Source organism: Leptonychotes weddellii, chromosome 12 (assembly GCF_054177405.1).
Source record: "Leptonychotes weddellii isolate Sample4059 chromosome 12, ASM5417740v2, whole genome shotgun sequence".
NCBI classification, from domain to species: domain Eukaryota; kingdom Metazoa; phylum Chordata; class Mammalia; order Carnivora; family Phocidae; genus Leptonychotes; species Leptonychotes weddellii.
In genome coordinates this window covers 67,271,944-67,281,965 of record NC_138380.1, presented here as the reverse complement: position 1 = coordinate 67,281,965, position 10,022 = coordinate 67,271,944, and the positions used below count along the sequence as shown (strand labels likewise).

The following is a 10,022-nucleotide window of genomic DNA, read 5'->3' as shown; positions in this document are numbered from 1 at the left end:
CAATTTAACCTGGTGGGAATAGGTATTGTGTGCTGAGAATAGCAAGTCCCAATACTGACAATTTCAGTGAGGCTAAAATACATGAAGCAGTAGATGAAGGATGTAAGACAATGCAATCAATGTCCCCATTAAATATTATAGTAAAGAGATCTCGCAGTAATGGGTGCTCCATGGACATAATGGCAGCTTGTGTTTGCGATCGGTCATTGGATTGGCAGAGGAAATGGTGCTGAGTCAGCAGAACCACAACCTGAAAATGGATGGGAAGAAAGAGAATGACCAGACTGCAGTTGTGGGCTTTTTTTTTTTCAAAATTTATTCATTTGTTTGAGAGAGAGTGAAGGCATGCAAGTTGGGGGAGTGGCAGAAGGAGGAAACTTTTTTTTTAATTTAATTTTATTATGTTATGTTAGTCACCATACATTACATCATTAGTTTTTGATGTAGTGTTCCATGATTCATTGATTGCGTATAACACCCAGTGCGCCATGCAGAACGTGCCCTCCTTAATACCCATCACTGGGCTAACCCATTCCCCCTAACCCCCTCCCCTCTAGAACCCTCAGTTTGTTTCTCAGAGTCCATAGTCTCTCATGGTTCAACTCCCCCTCCAATTCCCCCCACACCCTTCATTTTTCCAGAACGAGGAAATTTTCAAGCAGACTCTACCTGAGCAGGGAGCCCAACATGGGGCTCCATCCCATGACCCAGGAGATCATGACCTGAGCCCAAACCAAGAGTCAGCCGCTTAACCAACTGAGCCATGCAGGCGCCCCAGCTGTGGGCTTCTTTGAGAGAGTTCATTTTGTGTTGGTTGATATGTTAGGAATCAGGCTGAGCTGAAAGTTATTTCCAGAGTGCGCCATGAATTTCCAAAAACTGATGAGCCTCACCATATTCTTTCAGTCACAGTAAAATTAAGTAACAACTTGATTAACATGAGGTCTAGTTATGCTATTAGAGAGAAATATAACCAACATTTTTGCCTTCTTTAAAGGATTTTCCAGAAAAGGAGAAGTCCACAGCAAAGGCCCTGGAAGATGTAAAGGCAAACTTCTACTGTGAATTATGTGACAAGCAGTATCACAAGCACCAGGAGTTTGACAATCATATTAATTCTTATGATCACGCTCATAAGCAGGTAAGCCGAAGTGTGGGAAATCCTTTTCATTCCTAGATTTATACCTTCAGAATAGAATGTATGCATTCGGCCTTATTTATTGTCATCTAAGATACTGAGGTGAAACCATTTAATTATTTTTCTTCAAAGATTGTTTTCTGTTTAAATGTTAGATGAAATATTTTTTTCCTAGAAGTATTGTAAATCTGGGGGTGAATTTAAAGATGGTCTAAAAGTAGACTGATATTTATTTGAGAATTATAGATATGGGGAAACCAGAACCCAGTAAAAAGAGTGTCACATTTAAAACCACCTAACTAGTCAGTGGCAGAACCAGAACACTGGACAGAATCAATTATAGGGTTCTTTCAAAACTTCTGAGGTTTAGGGAATCCTAGGACTGTGGGGAAAAAATAAAGAATACCCCCTTAAGAGAGTCAAAATGGTTAATTTACTAGATGAACCATTGCAAATGAACAAACAAACAAAAATTCAGGGAGGCTAAGTTGAGAGGTAATTCAGATAGAAATGCTTCATTTCTTTTTCTTAAGAGGTCATATGTATACTTTATCTGTTTAGATAGTCTATACATGGCTGCTAATATTCTCTATTTCCATCTCTCTATGAGAGAGGAGGCTGTTATTCTTACCCTGTTAGATTTTATCCTTGTTGCATGAGGTATGGAGATATTGGCCATTTAGGAATTGGGAGTGTTAAATACCCCTAAGAAAGAAATCCCATTTGGCCAGAGGATTATTGCTGACAGCTGTGAGGAGGTACACACTCCTGATGCCAAACGGACCTGATATCTTGGAACGTGTGGGTAAGTCTTGTATAATCTAGACCTAAAATATTTATTCAGAGTAAACAACAATAAATATTTTGACTAACATTGCCAATATTTACTGAGTGCATCCAAAATACTTGGCCTTGAGAGATGCAAGGAATCAGTTTCTATCTTTAAAGATGTAACATGTATCTATAATTGGCCATATTTCTCGGACAAGAGCAAGGACCTGGGATAAACTGTTTTAGGACGGTGATTCCCAAATCTTAGTGTGCATCATAATCACTTTGGAACTGAATAACACAGATTCCCGGACTTAACTTCCGGTATTGTAATTCAGTAGTTCTGAGGAGGCCCAAGAACTTGCATTTTAAAATGATACAAAATGGAACTTTCCAAGCATATTTAAAACTGAACTACATGGCTACCATCCAGCTCCAGCTTCGATCTCCTTTCCTTTCGACCCCCACCCCTCACCCCCCCACCCGCCACCACCGTGTATTATTTTGAAGCAAATTCCAGGCATCATGTTATTTCGTCTGAAAGTGTTTCAAGATGGAGGATGTGCTTACACAACATAGCCTCTATCATACTTAAAAAGTAAAAGTAGTATCTTAATATCAGTGGGTGATCTTTTTTCTTTAGTTGTCTCATAAATGATTTTTAAATTTGTGTTTCTTGAAATCAGGATCCAAAAACATCCACACTTTTGGTTGACATGTCTTTAAGTTTCTTTTAATAGATATTTAAAATATAGGTTTTCCAGTTCCTTTTTACATTTGATTTCTTGCAATTTATCTGCTGAGAAAACTGGACATATTCAGGGTTTTCCTGAATGCGACCTAGTGCTGTCTTTTTTTCATTTTCTGTGTCTTCTGTGTTTCTTTTAAACTGATTGTTACGTATAGAGATCTGAACAAATTCATATTTTTTCTTGGCAAAAATGTATCACAAGGCATTTTGTATCCTTCCATAAAGAGGCATATGATGTCTAGTTGTCTCTATTTTTATGACTGTAAGTTTGAGAAATGGGTTTGGATGCTACCAGTTTGATCCATCCATCATTAAGTACATCACTTACATTTTTCCACTAATGGTTTTTGTAGCCATAGATGATCATTTGTTTAAATCCCTTACTTCATTTGGAGTTGTAAAATGATGATTCTATCATCCACTTGTCATTTATTAGATGAAATATGTCTATAAAGAGAAATTCCCTATAAGGATCACTCCCAGAGGATTTTATGAGGTGGTCTTTAGGCCACGTATATATAAATTCCCAGTATATATAGATACAGTATATAAGTAACCCGAGAAGGTTCTCATGGGATAGCTACATTTGATCTGTACTTTATTTTATTTTTTTTTTAAAGATTTTATTTATTTATTTGAGAGAGAGAGAATGAGAGACAGAGAGCATGAGAGGGAGGAGGGTCAGAGGGAGAAGCAGACTCCCTGCCGCAGGGAGCCCAATGCAGGACTCGATCCCGGGACTCCAGGATCATGACCTGAGCCGAAGGCAGTCGCTTAACCAACTGAGCCACCCAGGCGCCCTGGTCTGTACTTTAAACATGCATAAGTAGATGTTGAAATGGAGGTTAAGATGGGATAGCATCCTTGACCATGGAAACACAAGAATCTAAGGCAAGGAAATAGAAGAGCACAGGGCATCTTTTCAAAACTGTCGAAAGTGTTTGGACTATGAAGGGGATGAATTCTCCACACCTTATCTACATGCCACAGCCTCCCTTGTACTCTGAAATTCTGCCTGATCATTCCCCTTATTAGTTTCTTCAGTCTTATTTCCATTGGCTTTCCAACATGTTGGAAAAAACCACCTTTCCTCAATCCTTTTATTTCATCTGTGCATCTATTTCTGTTTTGTTTTTGTTTTGTTTTTTTTTCCTGTAGGTTTACCAGCATTCTAACATTCGTTGGTATGCTCCTTCACCAAACAGTGATTGAGTTTCAGCTATGTACTATTGTGCTAGTTGTGAAAAATGGGCCAATTTGGTCTCTAACTTCAGGGAGCCTGCATTCTAACTGGGGAGACAGACATGTTAACCCACCTTTAAATACATTGGCTTAAGTGTTCCAGAAATTCTATACCTAAGATACCAAGAAAACCTACAAAACTGATTTAAGAAAGAAGAGATGACAAGTGAGCTGGGATTTTTAAAGAATGAATAGAAATTAACCACGTAGTCAAGGATGGTAGGTCCTATATGATAGAAACCTCTCTCAGGACATGAGGCAGTTATAAAGCATGAGCAGAACACAGAGAAACTGCCAAAGATTCATTATGGCCACTAAAGTCAGTCACTGTCCTGAGGAGCTCTTTAAAAATCTTTGAAACTGTTTCTCATTTCTCTCATTCTTCTTTTGCAATGGATCTTGCTCTCATTTTTCATTTTGCAATCTCTTTTCACCATTCATATTTAATCTCACTCTTGAATCTGCTAGGACCTTCAAACTGGACTCCCCACCTCCATTATTTTCCCTCCTCCAAACCAGGCTATCCATTTATAGCCAAATTAATCTTCTCAAACTATCACATTCAATGGGTGATGACTGACTTTTTCAAAAGTCTGAACTACTTAGTCTGTCAATTCAAAATGTCCATAGTCTGGCTCTTGCTTCCATTTCCAGATTTATCTCCTGCAACTCCAGAATTTCCCTACAGTTTCTCAAAAGATGCCTTATGCTTTCCCACCTGCTCATCTTGGCTCATAATCTTCCCTCTGCCTGGGATGCCCTCCCATCTCGTGGCTGTATTTCAACATATGCTCCTGTGTATTTAATGAATAGATTGACAATTTATATCTGGATATTCAAAGAGCTGAAATCTCATGGTAAGCAGATTTAACAGCATTTTCCAAATTCTCTTTGATCAAAACCTATTAACATTGTGCAGAATTTTGTCCAAGCTGCCTGCTTTGGAAAACAATGGAATAATTAAATTTGCTGTAGACCTTGGAAAACTGCTTTCTTGGGTAATGTTGAAATACTTTTATCTAAAGATTTCTTTTAGCCCAAAATTTTGACAATAACTTGAATTTTAAATGAAGCTGAGTTTACAATTTCCCTTTTAAATGAAACTGAATTTTATGTACAGAAAAAGGAAGTACGCACTAAAGTAAAACATGCATGTCTTTTTTTTTTTTTTTTTCAAATTCCAAAGCTAAATATGTCTATTTGGTTCTTGCTTCAGTAAGGGCTCTTCTTGATTGTGATGATGATTATAATGATAGTGGTGAGGATTTGGCTGAGAGCATTTTTTGGCCTGAGTAATATGAATAGCTTCTATAATTTTATTTTCCATGTGGATTCAGACAAAATATCTGGCCTCTTCTGTTGAACTTCCAACAAGATGGTCTTTTTGGTATACTTTGAAGTGAATCTAAATTCACATGAAATTAAGTCTGTTATTCATTAATAGAACAGCATAGAGCTGGAAGCAAAGGAATCTGAATTCTTATAATTATTTAGGATCCTTCAGTTCAGTAAGTGATTTCTAAAGCTTTTATATTGTCTTGTATCTAAATAGCAGTATCATATGTTATTTTATTACAAAGATTATATTATGCAGAGATATATTGTAATTCTAGAGAAGTAAGTCAATACATAACTTTAAAGAATAAAGTAAAATAGTCTGAGATTCATAGCTTTAAATTAGTTCCATTTGGCATTTAATATTTTTCTATAATTTGATCACAAATTAAGATATTTTTCTTAGGTATTATTGGTAGAGAAGAATAGCTTATCAGTAAAAAGGCTGATTTTTTTATATTTATTCAACAAGGGAAAAATTAATTTCTAAAAGCTTGACAACCCAACTCTCAAATAACTCACATTTTTGGTAATAACTCAAGTTGTGTTAGCTATTGCTTTGAACTTCTTATAATTCCGTGTAAATGTTGAGCATTACCACTAAAGCAATTTGAATGTATATACAAATTACAGTCACTTGGATGAAGGTGGCAGTGTAACTATTAATATAACTAACATGTTAATAACAACTAATTCCTTGTGAGACTATCTATAAGTCATAATTTCTTTCTCAAGATGGTGAGCCGCAAGTGCATAATACTGAAATGAAAACCACACATCCTCACACGCAGCAAAAATCTCTCCTGCCCCAGAGGCATCCTGGCTCATCTCAATTTAGAAAAAACAAAGGAGCCTGATCCCCATACAAATAACCCATAAAAATATCTTCAATAATAAAAAACAAATCCACTTTTAGATCCTCCACATGTGACATTTAATCCTCCTAATCTTTGTTTGCTTCACAATTGGATTTATTTTCACTCAGGAGGAGCTGTTCACTTGTCAAGCCTGAATTTGAATTGTTCAATTTCATTCTTAAAATATTGTTTTGGATTCTCCCCAACTCAACCTGCACAGGATAAAATAACAGAACAGAATCATCTTTGCCATCTTGTCTCCAAGAGGAAAAGACCCAAAACTGCTAAAGAAATTCAGCCCAGCTACGCCTTGCTTTGTTCCTACAGTATGATTTATATTTTCTCCAGGTACTGCCCAAATTAGCCTAATAATATATTTCAGCACAGTATGTTTAAGTTACTAGTCCTCTTTTTTTTTTATTCTTATGTTAATCCCCATACATTACATCATTAGTTTTAGATGTAGTGTTCCATGATTCATTGTTTGTGCATAACACCCAGTGCTCCATGCAGAATGTGCCCTCCTCAATACCCACCACCAGGCTAACCCATCCTCCCACCCCCCTCCCCTCTAGAACCTTCAGTTTGTTTTTCAGAGTCCATCGTCTCTCGTGGTTCGTCTACCCCTCCGATTTCCCCCGCTTCATTCTTCCCATCTTGCTACCTTCTTCTTCTTCTTTTTTTTTTTCTTAACATATATTGCATTATTTGTTTCAGAGGAACACATCTGAGATTCAACAGTCTTGCACAATTCACAGCGCTTACCAGAGCACATACCCTCCCCAATGTCTCTCACCCAGCCACCTCATCCCTCCCACCCCACCCCCCACTCCAGCAACCCTCAGTTTGTTTCCTGCGATTACAGAGAAAAGACATGTATCATATGATCTCACTGATATGAGGAATTCTTAATCGCAGGTTACTAGTCCTCTTAATGTAGCCACAAAACTTCAAGGTCTGGTTAATTTTAGGGTCAGCAAGATTGAAGAAATATAAACTCAAATATCTAGAATGGAAGCTCTCAGAAACATTTGTTGGTAAAATAAAATACTACTTATCTCTATTTATATTTTGCATTCTATAAACCCAGCTTTCTGGTATTTATATATTCCTCACCGCCCCCACCCCCCACCCTCTGGAATCAGCCAGCAGCAATTGGAACCTCCATCAGCAAAAAAAGTGCAGAAGACCCAAAGCTGATCTTAGCTTCCGATTCATCATTCAGCTTTGCTAAAATACTGCTCTCACCCTGGCTAAGAGGCTTTTCAATCTTAAGGTTGTCTTCTGACGGAAAAATAAATTAAAAATCTATATTCTGGCTCTTTCTGTATCTCAGGTGTGCCAAGTACTTTCCTGCCTTAAGGCATTTGGCATGTATCTCTCTGCAGTGTTCTTCCATTTGACCCTCAACTTCCTGGTTCTTCTCTGCATTTGTGTCACGTGCTCTGAGGGATCTCTCCTTCGTGCTCTACCTCACGTAGACAGTTGTCAGTTCTCCAAATCTTAGTACCCTGTCAGCACTCAGTGGTGGTTGGACTCGACCTATGCTGGCTCTCCAGAGCCACTTGTTCAATATATAAGAATTCTGTGAGCTGGTTCTTAAACAATCGGTAGCTTGATTTAAGAAATCAGCCATGGTATGTGGTGGGGAATCCACAGGCACTACAAACAGGGCTTGTTGGGTTTTGTTTGATTTTTCCAGAGTGTCGGTATAGCAGCACACCATTGCTTATTAATCTGTAAAAACAGGTTTTTGTTTTTTTTTTTTCACCCTGTCCCCTCTTCCCTCCTATTAGTTCCACAAAGAGAAGAGCAGGGTACTCTTGGTTATATTGGCTGCGTATCCCTGTCTCTCTCAAATGTAGAGCTGTGTTTGGCACAAAGTAATGACTTTATAAATATTTTTTTAAAAAAGAATGAGTAGCCGAATAAGGTTCTACAATTGATCATGCTTCTCTGACCTACATCAGTACATTCATCCACCATTGATTACTTCCTTTCTCTCCAGTCTTATTGAGAAATAATTGACATATATTAATGTGTAAGTTTAAGGTATATAGCATGATGGTTTGATTTACCTCTATTGTGCAATGATTACAAGAGAAAAAAAATTTCGCTTTATGATGAGAACTCGGAGGATTTACTCTCTTAACTTTTCTATGTATCGTATAGCCGTGTTAGCTACACTTATCATGTATATTACATCTCTAGCATTTGTTTATCTTATAACTGGACTTTTGTGCCTTTTGACAGTCTTCCTGCAATCTCTTCTCCCCCTGCTCCACAACTGGTAACCACAACTCTGATCTCTATTTCTATGAGGGTTTTTTTTTGAGATTTAACATAAGTGAGATCATACAATGTTTGTCTTTTTCTGACTTATTTCATTTAGTATAATACCTTCAAGTTTCATCCACATCACAAATGGTAGGATTTTTTCATTTTTTTTTGGCAGAATAATATTCCATTGTATGATGTCCATGGATATTTAAGTTGTATCCATGTCTTGGCTATTATAAGTAATGCCTCTGTAAACATGGGGGTGCAGTTATCTTTTGAGTTTGTGTTTTTGTCTTTTTTGAATATATTGTTCCAGAACTGGAATTGCTGGATCATATGGTAGTTTTATTTTTAACTTTTTAAGGATGCTCCACACTGTTTTCCTTAGTGGCTGTAACAATTTACAGTTCCACCAACTGTGCACAAAAGTTCGCTTTTCTCCACATCCACACCAGCATTTGTTAACTCTTGTCTTTTTGATAATGGACATTTTAACAGGCATAAGATGGTATCTCATTGTGGTTTTAATCAGCATTTCCCTAATGTCTAGGGATGTTGAGTATCTTTATTTTGTACTGTTGGTCTTTTGTATACATTCTTTCGAAAAAGGTCTATTCAGGTCCTTGGCCCATTTTTAAATTGAGTTATTTGAGTTCTTTCGCTATTGAGTTGTATCAGTTCTATATATATTTTGGATATTAACCTTTTATCAGATATATGGTTTGCAAATATCTGTTCCCATTCCATAGGTTATCTTTTCACTTTGTTGACCATTTCTTTTGATGTGCAGAAGTACTTTAGTTTCATTTAGTCCCACTTGTTTATTTTTTTATTTTGCTGCTTGTGTTTTCAGTGTCATATCAAAGAAATCATTGCCAAAAGCCATGTCAAAGAGCCTTACTTCTGTTTTCTTCTAGAGGGAGAATTGTGTCTCTGCTCCCTTGTCTGGGTGGGCAGGGAAGGGGTTGCTTCAGGTAACTCTAAATTTCTTGAACAAGCTTTCCCACTGGGAGGAGCTGGGGGTATCCTCAGCCTTGGTTATGAATTAATCCCTCTGCCTGTATGCCCTGTACTGGGTTTGATCTGGGGGCAATCCATTCTGTCCACTCACCTCTCTGCTCAAGCATCACTGGGCCACACAACTTTGGGAAGTTATGGCCAGCCCCTGTGGTCAGATGGAGCCTGGAGACACTCCAGACCAGTGGGGCTATAACTCAGCTCCCAGCCTGGATTGGGCAAACCAGTCTCTAGGGCCAGCAAAACTCATTTTGAGGATCCAAATCAGGCAGACTTGCACCCCAAAGAGTTCCCCGGCCAGAGTACACCACTGATCTGGTTCTGCTAATGAGCAAAGCCTCTGGTTTGTGTTACTACTTGGGCATTTCAACTGGGTCCGCCAAGATTTATGTGCTCATTGTTGCCAGCTCCTCCCACATTCCCAGTAGCTGAGCCCACAGATTCCCCTGCAGTACCTGCAGGGCCAGGTCAGAGTTGGGGCTCTCACAAGTGACCAACAATGCTGTGGGTGCTAGCTGCCCCTCCCCCAGGTTCTCTTTCCCCCTGCCGGAGGAACCAGAAGCTCAGGGGAGATCTCTCCACATAGTGCGTCCCTGGCCTGGGGGAGGGGCAATATGGTCAAGGAGTAGCT

General features: G+C 38.3%; 1 protein-coding gene across 1 annotated transcript in view; it reads left to right on the top strand.

Annotated features, from left to right (window-relative positions):
* Positions 1 to 1,018: 1,018 nt before the first annotated feature.
* ZNF804B (zinc finger protein 804B) overlaps positions 1,019 to 10,022 on the top strand; it is an 89,794-nt gene continuing 80,790 nt past the window's right edge. Inside the window, exon 1 of the mRNA XM_081800579.1 lies at positions 1,019 to 1,141. The gene's annotated coding sequence lies outside the window, so the exon portion shown is untranslated. The remainder of the gene's footprint in view (positions 1,142 to 10,022) is intronic.